The 13426-nt window shown below is 43.7% G+C and overlaps 1 non-coding gene across 1 annotated transcript; it reads left to right on the forward strand.

Annotated features, from left to right (window-relative positions):
- The first annotated feature begins 1014 nt into the window (after positions 1 to 1014).
- LOC145397380 (5S ribosomal RNA) lies at positions 1015 to 1133 on the forward strand. The gene has a single exon (XR_013896955.1). It is a non-coding gene; the product is annotated as a 5S ribosomal RNA (ribosomal RNA).
- Positions 1134 to 13426: the final 12293 nt, after the last annotated feature.

The raw sequence follows: 13426 nt of genomic DNA on the forward strand, positions 1-13426 counted from the left end.
CAGTGCATGTGGAGAGTGAACTGAGTGAATTTTTCTATTTGAAGGTTGGATTGAAACATGGATGTTTCATGTCTCCATGGTTGTTCAATCTGTGTATGGATAGAGTTATAAAAGAGATGCAAGGTAGGTCAGTGGATGTTGGGGCGGCCCTAGAGAGAGAGGGCAGTGTTTGGAAACTCCCTGTACTGTTATTTGCAGATGATACTGTATTGTTTAGTGAAGACGAAGGGGATCTGCAAGGCTTGGTGGATGAGTTTGGGAGAGTGTGTAAGAAAAGGAATCTAAAGGTGAATGTAGGGAAGAGTAAAGTTATGGTCTTCGAGAGACGTGAAGTCAGTGAATGTACAGTGAGGTTGGATGAGGAGGAAATGGAAAATATAAGTGCGTTTAAGTACTTGGGTAGTGTGATGAGTAAGGATGGAAGTTTAGAGGGTGAAGTGCTTGAGAGGGTACAACAAGGAAAAAAGGTGCTGGTTCCTTGAGTGCAGTGACAAGAAACAGGGAAGTGAGCATGGAAGTGAAAAAGTTACTACATGATATTATTGTGATACCAACCCTTGTGTATGGAAGTGAAGCTTTGACCTTGTTGGAGGGACAGAAACCAAGAGTGAGAGCAGTGGAAGTGAGGTATGTGAGAGGACCATGTGGAGTCACGTGGAGAGACAGGCAAATGAGGAAGTGAAGAGGTGTTGTGGTGCGGATGAGATAGGACGGGTTAGGAGAAAACACACTGAGGTGGTTTGGCCATGTCGAGAGGATGGAGAGTATATGTGAGGGGGGGTGGAGGGAAAGGGCAGCCGAGGATGAGATGGAGGGATGGAGTGGAGAAGTATATGAGGGAGGAGGGGGTGAGCTGGGAGCAGGGCAGTGAATGACAGGGGACAGGGTAGCGTGGAGGCGATTTGTTTGTGGCCACCCATTGCAGGATTGAGGCATCTGGGAAAATATATATATATATATATATATATATATATATATATATATATATATATATATATATATATATATATATATGCCAACGGCCATGCCACGTTGAGTACACCACTTCCCGTCCGATCAGCGAAGTTAAGCAACGTTGGGTCTGGTTAGTACTTGGATGGGTGACTGCCTGGGAACACCAGATGCTGTTGGCATCCCTACATGTCCAGTGGGGTTGGTGGAGGATTAGTGACCCTCCCTGTAAAACAATTAACTCTAAGCCCTTAGCCACCCCGTCTGGGATACATGGCGTCTGGCAATGAATGAATGAATATATATATATATATATATATATATATATATACTGTATATATCTATCTATCTATCTATATATATATAGATAGATAGATAGATAGATAGATATTGACAGATATCTATATCTATATATATAGAAAGATAGATAGTTGGATACATAGACAGATAGATATTAAGAAAAAAGTACAAAATCTGCTCAGTTGAATTGGCCTCATTCTCATTCACTCATCATTCAAAATCACGGAATCCTGACTCCACCTCACAGATATTAACATCCACACTTACGTGCTTTTCTGTACGTCCCTCTTCAACCAAGACACAGGCCGCCCCTGATGGCTCAAGAATCTCGAAGTTTACCAGTTCATATGGGTCGTCCTCCTAGACTGGCTCCCTTTAACTACAGCAAGCAGCGTAAGTACCATGATATACACCTATAGGTTGTACTGCTCATCGTTTTTTGTAAATTTGTCATCTAGCCCATGAACTTTTTTCACTTTGAAGGTCATCTTCATATTATTTTGAAATATGACTCTGTCAGTTGTGCTGCCAGTTTATATTTATTGACTCAATCAGTCAATTTCATTTTAACATAACTCTGTCAGCTATTTACTGCCTAAATGTGCTGGAATTAGAGTTTTGGAGGGATGTTTTTTTTTTATATATAGATAATGGATGGAGGAAGAAAAAACAAAGGAAATAAATTAGTCCATGTGCCTAAAGGGATCCTTCATTCATAAAATATTTATAACAACTGGATATGAATTGAAGTGGATTAAATGTTTGTGGGGAACAACTCCCAGGAAGTGAATTCCAGAGAGTACTAGTTCTGGGGATAAATGAATTTTGATAAGCAGAGGTTCTGCATTGCTGGGGAGAGAGTGTGAGTTCATGGGCGCTCCCAGTCGCCCGAGTATTTCGGGAGAAAATGTGAAGAGGAGGCACAATTGAAGCAGTTCGTCAGAGCACTTACGGTAAAAATATCGATAAAATAATGCCAAAGAAGCAACATCTCTACGTACTGATAAAGGAGGAAAGTCCTGCATAATGGCAGGATTTTGATTAACCCATCACGTCCCGACCACTTTCGCACCTCTGACACCCCCTAGTCCCGACCACTTTTGGAAAAAAAAAAAATTTGGCTAAAACTTCCGCTTATGGTGAGAAACAAAGGAAAATCACAAAGAAAGTGCTTACCGTGGTCCGCAAATGGTCAGAACAGGTGAGGTCCCCCGTGCCAGGTATTGTATTCTATCATAGAGGTGTGAGGCGCTCATGTTTTGTATGGTAGGTAATATTGGGAGAAACAACAAACAACACTTCTACATTTATTGAATTTGAACTAATAAACAATAAGAATAACAATATAATGAATTTCAATGACATATATATGAAAAATAAGCATTGTACCTTCGCATGAGCATAGCGAGTTTGGTCCAATTGGTAAAACGCTATGTGCTAAGGTTCTTGTTTCAGTCAACATATCATTTTTTCTACTTGTATACTACTGTTTCAATGCCATTTTACCATTTTGTACTGTATGTAAATGTTTTCAGCTGTTTTCATTCATTAAGATGACATGTAGCACAAGTATAGTGCACATATGCATACTCAGCGCACTCGCTACGACTCGTATTTCAACATACCACATTGTTTTATCACTTTCATAATATTTTCTTCTTTACATTGAACCTTTCCTCCACCACTGTAAACGTTTTCAATTATTTACATTCATTACGAGGGCATTTAGCGAAATGCTAGCACATAATCTCGTAGCAAGCACACTCTCTAACACTCGTGTTTCCACTCTTACTTTATTTTTTCACTCCCAATATACTTTACCACTTATATTACACCCATTTACACCCTATTCTGCACGATACATATTTACTGACATTATTTATTCTAGTGAGCATCAGAATATCGCATGAAAATACCCTCGCAATGAATGTTTCGACCAACATAATACTCATACACTTACATACTAATATTCCACTTATATTACACCCGTGTTCACTTGTATACTCCTATTTACATATTTACGGGCCTTATTTATTCCACTGAGCGTCTGAATATCGCATCAAAATACCCTCGCAAGGTATGTTTCCGCTTAGAAATTACTCATACACTTACATACTAATATTCCACTTATATTACACCCGTGTTCACTTGTAGACTCCTATTTACATATACGGGCCTTATTTATTCCACTGAGCGTCTGAATATCGCATCAAAATACCCTCGCAAGGTATGTTTCCATGTAGACAAGATTCATACACTTACATAATAATTTTCCACTTATATTAAACCCGTTTTCACTTCCATACTACTATTTACAGATCTACGGGCCTTATAATTACATGAGCGTCAGTTTGTCACATTTATTTCAGAGTATCAGTGTCCTATTGTATTCACACCTTATCAGAAATGCAGGAGCGTGTGAAACTCACTGAAACATGGGTGAATACACAGACCAACGACACACTGAATGGACTCATAGCGGGTGTCCTTTCTCTGAGTGGTGGGTCTCACGCGGGAATTGCTACACAAGTGACACCTGCGTTGGGGCATAGGTCTATTTGCCTGGGGAGGTATGGGAGTGGGGAAATGGAGGGCGGATAATCTCAGGGGAGGGTGGGCACCTGGGGCTGTGCGGGTGCGGTGTTGGGGCCTTTCAACCGCATATCTTGCAACAATCTCTCATGTCAGCTCCCTCACAAACCCTTCAAAGGTTTCCTGAACTCCTGTTGTCATTGCGTGAAGGTGGTGGCAATTCAGGGCAGTAATGTCAAGCAGGTGAAAGAATAGTTTTTTGTACCACTTCATCGTGGTCCTGGCACACTCGACAGTGGATATCATGGAGTCTGACTGGTCCACCAGGCGCATGTCGATATTATAATCAAGCACACACTCAGGTTTCCATACATGGTGCCTATTCTTGCTCCGATAATCTACCGACTCTGTACGGTGCATCAAGGGACAGTGAACCGTGGACAAGAGGCGGACTTCTCTATTGTGATTCCACACTGTTGCAAGGATAATGTTTGCCTGGAAGAAGACAACCTCATTCCTGTCAAGTTTCCGCCCCACCTTGACCATGAGACGCTGGTTCACCTTGACGGTCCCACATATCCCCACACATGCCTGTGTAGATATCGAGCGAGAAGAGGGCTAGTGTACCAATTGTCAAGGTAAAGGACGTGACCACGATGAAGATAGTCTTCTATCATTGTCTTTACCACTGCTCCCGACAGATCAATACTCCGATCTTCTATTATGTCTGTCTGTGCACCGGTATACAAGACTGTCTTGCACATACCCAGTCCTGCAGTCACACATAACAAAGATCTTGAACCTAAAACGGTGTCTTTTGCTGGGTATGTACTGCCAAAATGAAATATTGCCTCTCCACAACACGAGACTCTCGTCTATGGCGAAGTCTCTGTAGGGATAAAATGAGGAACGGAATGTCTGCCTTAGGTGATCAAAAACCAACCTAATTCGCCTCATCTTATCTGTGTCATTAGTATTTGCAGGATCATCAGCATCATAGAAATGGAGGTGGCTTTGAATTTGCTGAAACCGATTATGGCTCATTACTTGGACAAATATTGGTGTAAGCATAATAGGGTCCCTTGTCCAGTATGCAGGAATTCGGTTCTTTCGTACAATACCCATCAAAAGTACCAAGGCCAAAAACAAAAACATTTCTGCAAGGGAGACTGGGTAATCATAGAGGATAGAATGCCTGCTCCTTGTGCACTGTCTTTCACTCTCACGCCGCTGGCTGTTAGTGAACCGGTTTGTTTGATCCACTATTTCCTCCACAAAAGCCTCACTGAAGAAAAGGTGGAAAAAATCCAGCCTGGTTGAATTAATGTGAATGCTGGAGCAATGCATCCAGCACGCCCCTGCTCAGTGAATGGGTGAATGAGGGGAGTAAAATCACTCCCATCCTCCCAATTCCAAGACACAAAATCCTCGTCCCAATCATCCCCATCCTCGCCTTCATCAGGGTGGGGAGGAGATGATGGTGGGGGAGGTTGGGGAGGAGGAGTGAGTAGAGCTTCCCGACTCGCACTCCTCTTCCCTCTGCCTTTACCCTTCCCCTTTTCCTTACCCTTACCCTTACGGCCTTGGGGAACATCAGGGGGCTGTGGGGAAGAAGCCTGAGAATATTGGGGAGCATAATACGTGGTGGGGAGTGGCTTCTCCTCACCTCCCTGCTCCATCACCACACCACGTGATTCACAACCCACCCTCACTGCCCCAAGTGATAAGCCCCGCTGCCTCACACCACCACGTGACTCACTCCCGCCACTCTCACTTTCTACACTTCTCCCAACACTTTCCCTTTCACTCCCCACTCCCTCAACGCCACTTCCACCATCCCCAAACAAAACACTAGGCCCATACCTGTTAGAACGATGTGGTGTGCACTCTGGGCCGCAATGAGTAATAACCTCACGGCCGTACCACGTGACACCAAGTCCCACGGCTATGTCCTCGTCCTCGTCCTCAAAATCGGGCTCCACGCCACATAGGGGCTGGCTAGAGGATCTTGCATGTTGTTTTTGTGCAGCCTGACTCTCTCCTGCAGCACGATAAGTCACGTAGCGCTGCTTCCTGGGGGACGGAACTTCCTCATCACTGCTGCTGCTTTCCACATCCTCTGGTTGGACATAATCTTTGTCCATCTCCTCATCATCGAATGGTGAATCACTATCGCCAGTAGAGGCATCCAGGGCGGCTTGAATTTCCTCCTCCGAGAGACCTCTATGCGCCATGTCTGAGCAGGACCATTGCTAACAGGTGAGTGACCGAGCTGCAGGTGAGCACGGGTCGTGCGGGGTTGCTGAGTGTTCCCGCCTGGTGGCAGGTAGGGGAAGGTCGTTCGACGCTATGTACCAAAAATCTTGCACGAATTTTGAAAATTGTGGAAATTATGCAACTTGCAATTGCAAAACGTACCAGTACGTCGACGGGACTGGCAAATGCAAAATGTTGCAACGTATCCATACGTTGACGGGACGTCTCGGGTTAATCTAATGGCTTTATTTTGAATTTTGTCCAAATGCCTCAGTGCAACTGCTCTACTTCCACTCCACGGTGGTGAACAGTATTCGATCTGAGATCTCACATGACTTTCGTATATTGAGGCCATCTGCTTGTCAGTGAAGAACTCACGAACTCTGTACATAAATCCCAATTTTTTGGAAACATTTTTAGTGAGGGATTTAACATAAGCTGTGCAGCTTAGGCCGGGGTTTAGAGTAACACCTAGGATATCAATTGTAGTAGATATGGGAATATTGACATTATTTAAAATTATGTGAGAGTCTGAGGGATTCTTTCTGTTGGACAAATTAATGTATTTAGTTGTCTGAGCATTTAATGTCCTTCGGCTACCGGCTTATGGTTCATAAGCTCATTTCTTCAATCGTCAGTAATCTACATGTTACACAGCGACCCTCAAAGAAAGAAGTATTCCTTAAAGTTAACACTAATAACAATACAACAGCGCCACATTCACATAAGCCTTGATATTGATGGTTTGTACCCCATGTTGTTGTTGCCCTGAGTTCATCTGATTGGGAACACTGTGAACTGCAGGCTGAAACTGCGTTTCATCTGGAGTCCACCATCTTCGTTTCAAGTGATAGTGAAAAAGCTGAGGAACGTTTGTTTAACCAAGCAGTGGAGTCACCCAGTTGTTTCGGTGCCACAGCATGAAGGTGTCCCTGCGCATAACCTCGGTACAAACGGAAGAAATAAGACATGTCTGTGGGAATTATTTTCCCTCAGAGCAGTTGCGCTCTCCACTTTTAAAATAGTCGTCCCTGGTTAGAAAGCACAGGAAAACCTGAGATCGTTAATACATATTCAAGCAGTTTTTATAACCCAGAAATTACGTTCTCTTTAATCATTCTTATTATTGATAAATTAAATGCTACTGTGTTTAACCCTCATGGACAACTATATTGTAAATACATGTAATTACTTGGGAATTTCCACTGATTAAACTACGTCTGCAAGCTTAGATGACGTGCCTGGAGATGAAAAGGCCCTCGTATAAAAGCAGATGAAGTTTGAGTATATTTACATAGATAAAGGGAATATTTGGTTTGGCTTTAGTTAAGAGTAATAAATTAGATTCGCTCTGTATATATCATGATGTAATCTAACTGTATTTAGTATTGTAAGTAATTAATAGTTGGCACCTTCGAATCAAATGAGGGAGAAAGAAGCTAGCCATTTTGGCTCACTCTGCTCTAGACAAGGTCCAAGCACGTTTGTACATACGCACCTCAAGGACACTTGACAGCCCAGGCAACTGACAGAAAAGCAGGCTCGTCGTCATCTGCTGTCCAACACTCCCTACCTAAGTAACCTTTACAAATTGGCCAATTCAAGGGGGGATTAGCTAGGAGATAGAAGAGTGATAGTTAGGTGAGTTAAGGTGTAAGTTACGGTACACTTAAACCTAGTATGAGACTTATGTGAACTTACCTTTTTGGTGCTCTGAGTGAGGACTTACGACTTGTATACTACTAGAAAATTTTACATTTTTGGTGCCCCGTGTGAGGAAAGCAGATGTGTGCCGAAGCACTGAATTTAAGGTTGCTTTTGTTGGGCATAATTTGCTACCGCGCTCAGTTGCAGTGGATGATGTGGAAATACGTACATACCGAGTTCAGGGAAAATGGATGTTTTGGAAATCGAGTGTAGGGATAAATTATAAACTTAGAGGTTTAACAACCCAGGGGGATAGGTTTGAAGTTACGAACCTAAACCCCACCCTTCTAAAAAATTTAAATGATTAATTAGCTGAGCCGGAAAATGATTATTTGGAAATAGAGTGGGGGGATAAAATACAACCCTAGAGGTTTAACAACCCAGGGGGATAGGTTTGATATGGTGGACCTAATCCCTACTCTCTTCAAAATAATTACTAAGCTGGGGTAAATTTGTGGTTGAAACTCATAGTTGCATTATTAAATTAGAAACCAGTCAACATGCCTGTTTCCTTGTTCAAAAGATCTAGTAGTAAGGCAGGATGGGTAACAAGAGCCATAAATGATTGCAAACAGTCTTTGGACGAAATACCTTGGTCCAGGGAGAAATTAGTCTCTTAAATATAGTGAAAGACCGATGGAATAAGTACGAAGAAGGCTATATCAATTTAAACGCAGCTGTAGTAAAGGCCGATGATAAAGAACTCTTAGAGTCAGAGACTATAAAATTTGAAGGTAAATTGGAAGAATATTTAACCGTAGTAATGTAAAGAGTGAGAGCAGTGCGAGTATAAGTGGTTGGGGAAAGGCTGGGAGAAGAAGAGATGAGAAAAGGAAGGAAGAGATGAGTATGGCAGAAGTAGTGAAAGCAATGAAGAAGATCAAGGCCCCAGGAATTGATGGAGCGTGTGGTGAAATGCTGAGGTATGGGGGTGTCACGGGGTTTTTATAATATCACGGTAATTTTGAAATAAATGGTTTAAATATTATTTAAATTGATAATAATATTCAATAATATTGAAGAGCAGAGACAATGATTGTCTTGCTACATCAAGCAACGATTACTTTACGCTGGCTTGTGCACGAGTCTCTAAGAACGAGAATTTATAAACTTTCTCAACAGTACACAGCAGAGACTAATTACTCACAATTGCTGAATTACTGTACTGTTAGCCTCTGGAGAAAGTTACATCACCCCTGACAATAAATAACTAATACTAATAATAATAACATCAGGTTCTTGCTGATGCATTAACTCCTGGCACAACGGATTTTAAGTTAATACAAGACTGGTCTAAGTACCAGTTATGAAAGCAAACGTTTATGCAAGCTAGGAGCTGTATGGAAAATAAGCTTAATTATGGAGAAATGAAACAAGATTTTTACTCTACATTAAGCTCAAGAAATAGAACTGTTAAATTTATTAATCACAAAAATAAATTCAACATTACATTTCAAATCAAATCAATGAGACGCACTCGCTCACTCACACAGAAGCTAAATACTTACGCCTAGGAAAAACACCTTAACTAAGCTCTTAAAACTACAAAATACACAAAAGAAATACCAGTCGATGAATGCTATGTATCACCACTAAGGTGGGAGGACTGGATTAACTGTACTAATGGAGCTTGGGGTGCTAGCTGACCTCTCCACTTCTGAGCACAGACCCTTTCTCCGTCACAGCAAACACAAGACTGAATTCAAATCGTGGGAAAGAAAGGCGGAGTACTAAGCCGTAACGGTCGAGTGCGAAACGCGCCCAAAACAATCGCTCATCGGAAGCGCTAATGTCTCACACAGAGACGATCACGTATGACAATGAAAAACTGATTTGACAAAGCTTCTGTCCGAATGAGCGGTTAACTGAACGAAAACAGTGAGTTTTCCACTAATAGTTCGTGGCTTCTCACAAAATGGAAATGTCGCGAATTGATTCGTGACATTACGCCCCCATGAAAATTAAATCTTTCTTCCTTCAGAAGAAAGATTTCAATATACATACATATAAATCCTAACTCAGTCACACAAGATTCACACTGTGGTGTGTGTGCTATCCTGCTACAGGAGAAAATCGCAGTCGCCAGTGAGTGAAAACCTCGTATTTACGTTAATAGAAGCAAGCTTGAGGGAAAAACTCCGTGACGACGGTGAAAATCCTGTACTCAGGTCAAACTGAGCGAAAATTCGCTACATTTACACTGACAACTAATTGTTGTGTAGCGTGGTGTATGTAATACACGGTGTAGGTGTGACAGTTGTAGTGTAACTGTACCTACGTGTAAAATGACACAGTAAATAATATGGCGACGACGAAGGCAGAGGAGAAGAGGCGGCAGCGTGCGGCAGACGATCAGCTGGTCCGCACAGCAAAACTGCTACACCCATTGCTGAACCTGCAAAACCAATTGAGGTGGAGCATCAAAAGTGTCAATGAGACAAAATTCTTATTAAGTTACAATTACTCTCTGCCTAGCAGTCAGTGCTACGACGTACATTCGAGGTCGCCATTAATTATAGCACACAATTATGGTCGGCAAGTTGAGAATCCTTGTGCAAACTCGGGTCTTCCATAGCCTCGAACTGCACACGGGTCCTCAACCTCTGCCTTAACCTACAGTACTTATATTAATATCGGAGAGCTGAGAAACCTTGTGCAAACTTGGGTCTTCCATAGCCTCAAGTCGCCTCTGCAGAGTTCTCACTTCCCCCTTAACCTACAATACAATACTTATATTAGTATTGGGAAGCTGAGAATCCTTGTGCAGACTTGGGTCTTCCATAGCCTCAAGTCGCCTCTGCGGAGTTCTCTCGAACTTCCCCCTTAACTACAATACTTATATTAGTATCGGGAAGCTGAGAATCCTTGTGCAAACTTGGGTCTTCCATAGCCTCAAGTCGCCACTGCGGAGTTCTCTCTCGAACTTCCCCCTTAACCTACAGTACTTCTATTAGTACCGGGAAAGCTGAGAATCCTTATGCAAACTTGGGTCTTCCATAGCCTCAAGTCGCCACTGCGGAGTTCTCTCTCGAACTTCCCCCTTTAACCTACAGTACTTCTATTAGTACCGGGAAAGCTGAGAATCCTTATGCAAACTTGGGTCTTCCATAGCCTCAAGTCGCCTCTCAACTTTCCCCTTAACTTACGGTACATAATATGTATGTACAGGCCCTGGACATAATGTGTCCTGTGGGGCCAATGGGCGAGACGTCAGGTCTGCACCCACTTCACCACTACCCTGTCTCTCAACTGACTCAGAGATTACAGGTGTAGTTACAAATGGCACAGGAAGGGCTTGTCCCTGATTAGTGGTGATACTTTGGCACACACTGCAAGAACGGACAAAACTATCTATGTCCCGTCCCATCCCTGGCCAGAAAAAGTCAGCTCGGATACGGCCCTGGGTCTTCCTTTTGCCCATGTGACCCCCTGAGACTGAACAATGACCCCATTGTAACACTGCTAGGCGGTACTTGGTGGGAACGACAAACTGCAGTCGAACCTCGCCCTCGGGTGTTCGTGGACTCACGGTAGAGCCGTCCTTGTTTGCGAAGGAACTTGGCTCGACCTCCCCGTGAATACTTAATCACTTGACCCTTTTGTTTGTTCCGCACGGCAGCAAGTGTCGGGTCAGAATGTTGTTCTTGTACAACAAATTGACTACACATCAGATCTTGCGGCGATTCAATGATCACTGGGGTGACACAGTTTGGAGCCTCAGTCATGGCTCGTGTTACCGCAGCAGCCGAAGTCTGAGTGGCGCCATCATCGGAGCAACTATCCTTGGCTCCTTGAATATTGCCTACTATCAAGTCAAATAGAGGCTCTGGCATGACAACTGCAAGTGTCGTACCAGTATAAAATGGAGATGCCACCTGGATACATGCCTCAGGGAACAATCTCACTGATCCATCAATAAGCTTTGCATGGATCTGTCGACCTGTATACTGTTCAGGCCGAACTAAACTCTGCTTAACAGAGCAACCTGAGGAACCATTGTCTCTCAGGACCTTCACAGGAATGCCTCCCACAAACCCTGGCTGAACAAGGAAGGTACTGTCACCTCTGGGAGGGCCTGTGGAGGAAGCAGCTAGCCACTCATGAGGCTGCTGAATTGATGTGGCAAACATTGTGCCTTGAGGAAAAGATGGAACATTGGCCATCTGTGGAGGGGGGTTCACTGTCACTGTGGGACTAGTGAACTGTGGGGAAGTACCCACACTGGTAGGGACGTGACCACCAGGCTGCTGCTGAGGAATGAAGGCTGCATTCGCTTCCTGCCTCTTTTGAGCTGGTGGTGAAAAACTTTGTCCCGACGGTCGGTTGCGTGGCTGATACTGCTGCTGGTTAGGGTACTTGTTGTACCTCTTCCACTCAGGTTTCTGAGTGTTTTGCCCCTGGTCCTTCCACTGTTTTGGACCTTGGCCATTACTCTGAGAATGGCCTTGGTGCTGGGATTCAGTCTGAGACGGCTTCCCAGACTTGGCAGTATCTTTTCTACTCCAGGTGTTTTGCTTACGAGCTTGATACCCGTATGCAGTAAAGAATGCGTCAGCCTTCTCTGCCATTTGGCTGGGATCTTTCACCTGGCAGATCTTAAGCTGTGCTATGAGCTCAGCAGGCCACGACCTCTCTAGCTGTGTACGCAGCATAAGGTCAATTATCCCCTCACGCGTGGAAGGAGTTTCATCTTTCTCCATCCACTCATTTAAGTAAGCTGTGAGACGATCAAGGAACTGAACAGCTGTCTCCTTTGTCTTGGAGACGAGCTCGCATGAACTGAACTTTGGCGTCGTCTACTGTGAGACCATACGCCTTAATGAGTGCAGCTTTCATCATCTCATATGTGAGATTGTCTCCACGAATTCTGTGGAGAATATCGAGGGCAGGGCCCTCAAATAAACTAAGAAATTGAAGCCGCTTAGCTGCCTCATCCAGTTGATATAAGTCTGCCATGTCCTCAAAACGAGCAATGTACGGCTCGATTCGCTCGCTTTCCTTGTATGAAGGAAGCTTGATGCGTGGGGTCGCCAGGACATGTGCAGGGGGAACGCTCGTGGAGCTTGGACCAACTGCACCAGACGTGTCTGAAGCCAAGGAATCTCGCTTGAGCTTCAGCACTTCAAGTTCATGTTCTCGTTCTTTGTCTCGTTGTTCACGCTCGTATTCGCGCTGTTCTCGCTCGTGTTCGCGCTGTTCTCGCTCTTTTTCTAACTCGAGCTCGCGTTGTTTCTGCTCGTATTCGCGCTCTTTCTCACGCTGCTCTTGTTCATATGCACGCTCTCTTTCACGTTGTTCGCGCTGTTCTCGCTCGTATTCGCGCTGAATCTTACGCTCTTCACTGGCATCATTCTCGCGCTGCTGCTCCTGATTATGCCGTGAGAGTATATACTCTTTAATTTCGGTTGGGTCCGAAAGACCCATTTCTTTGGCTTCCTGTAAAAATACAGTAGTAGCCATTTCGCTAATTTATTAAGCAAACCGAAATTGAGTACTGACTGCTTAGCGACGAATACTAATAAACAAAAGTAAAGAGTACAGACACAAGCTAGTGGTGACCAGTCTTATCCAGTTAACTGGCAAAGAATAAATCAAAAATGTAAATGACTGGGAAGACTCAATAATAAACACAATGGGTACGGCGACTTCCCAGAAGCGAATAAAATTGTCTGGCGTTACC

This window comes from Coenobita brevimanus, chromosome 40 (assembly GCF_032717465.1).
Source record: "Coenobita brevimanus isolate Jiangsu-jjx chromosome 40, ASM3271746v2, whole genome shotgun sequence".
Taxonomy (NCBI): Eukaryota; Metazoa; Arthropoda; class Malacostraca; order Decapoda; family Coenobitidae; genus Coenobita; species Coenobita brevimanus.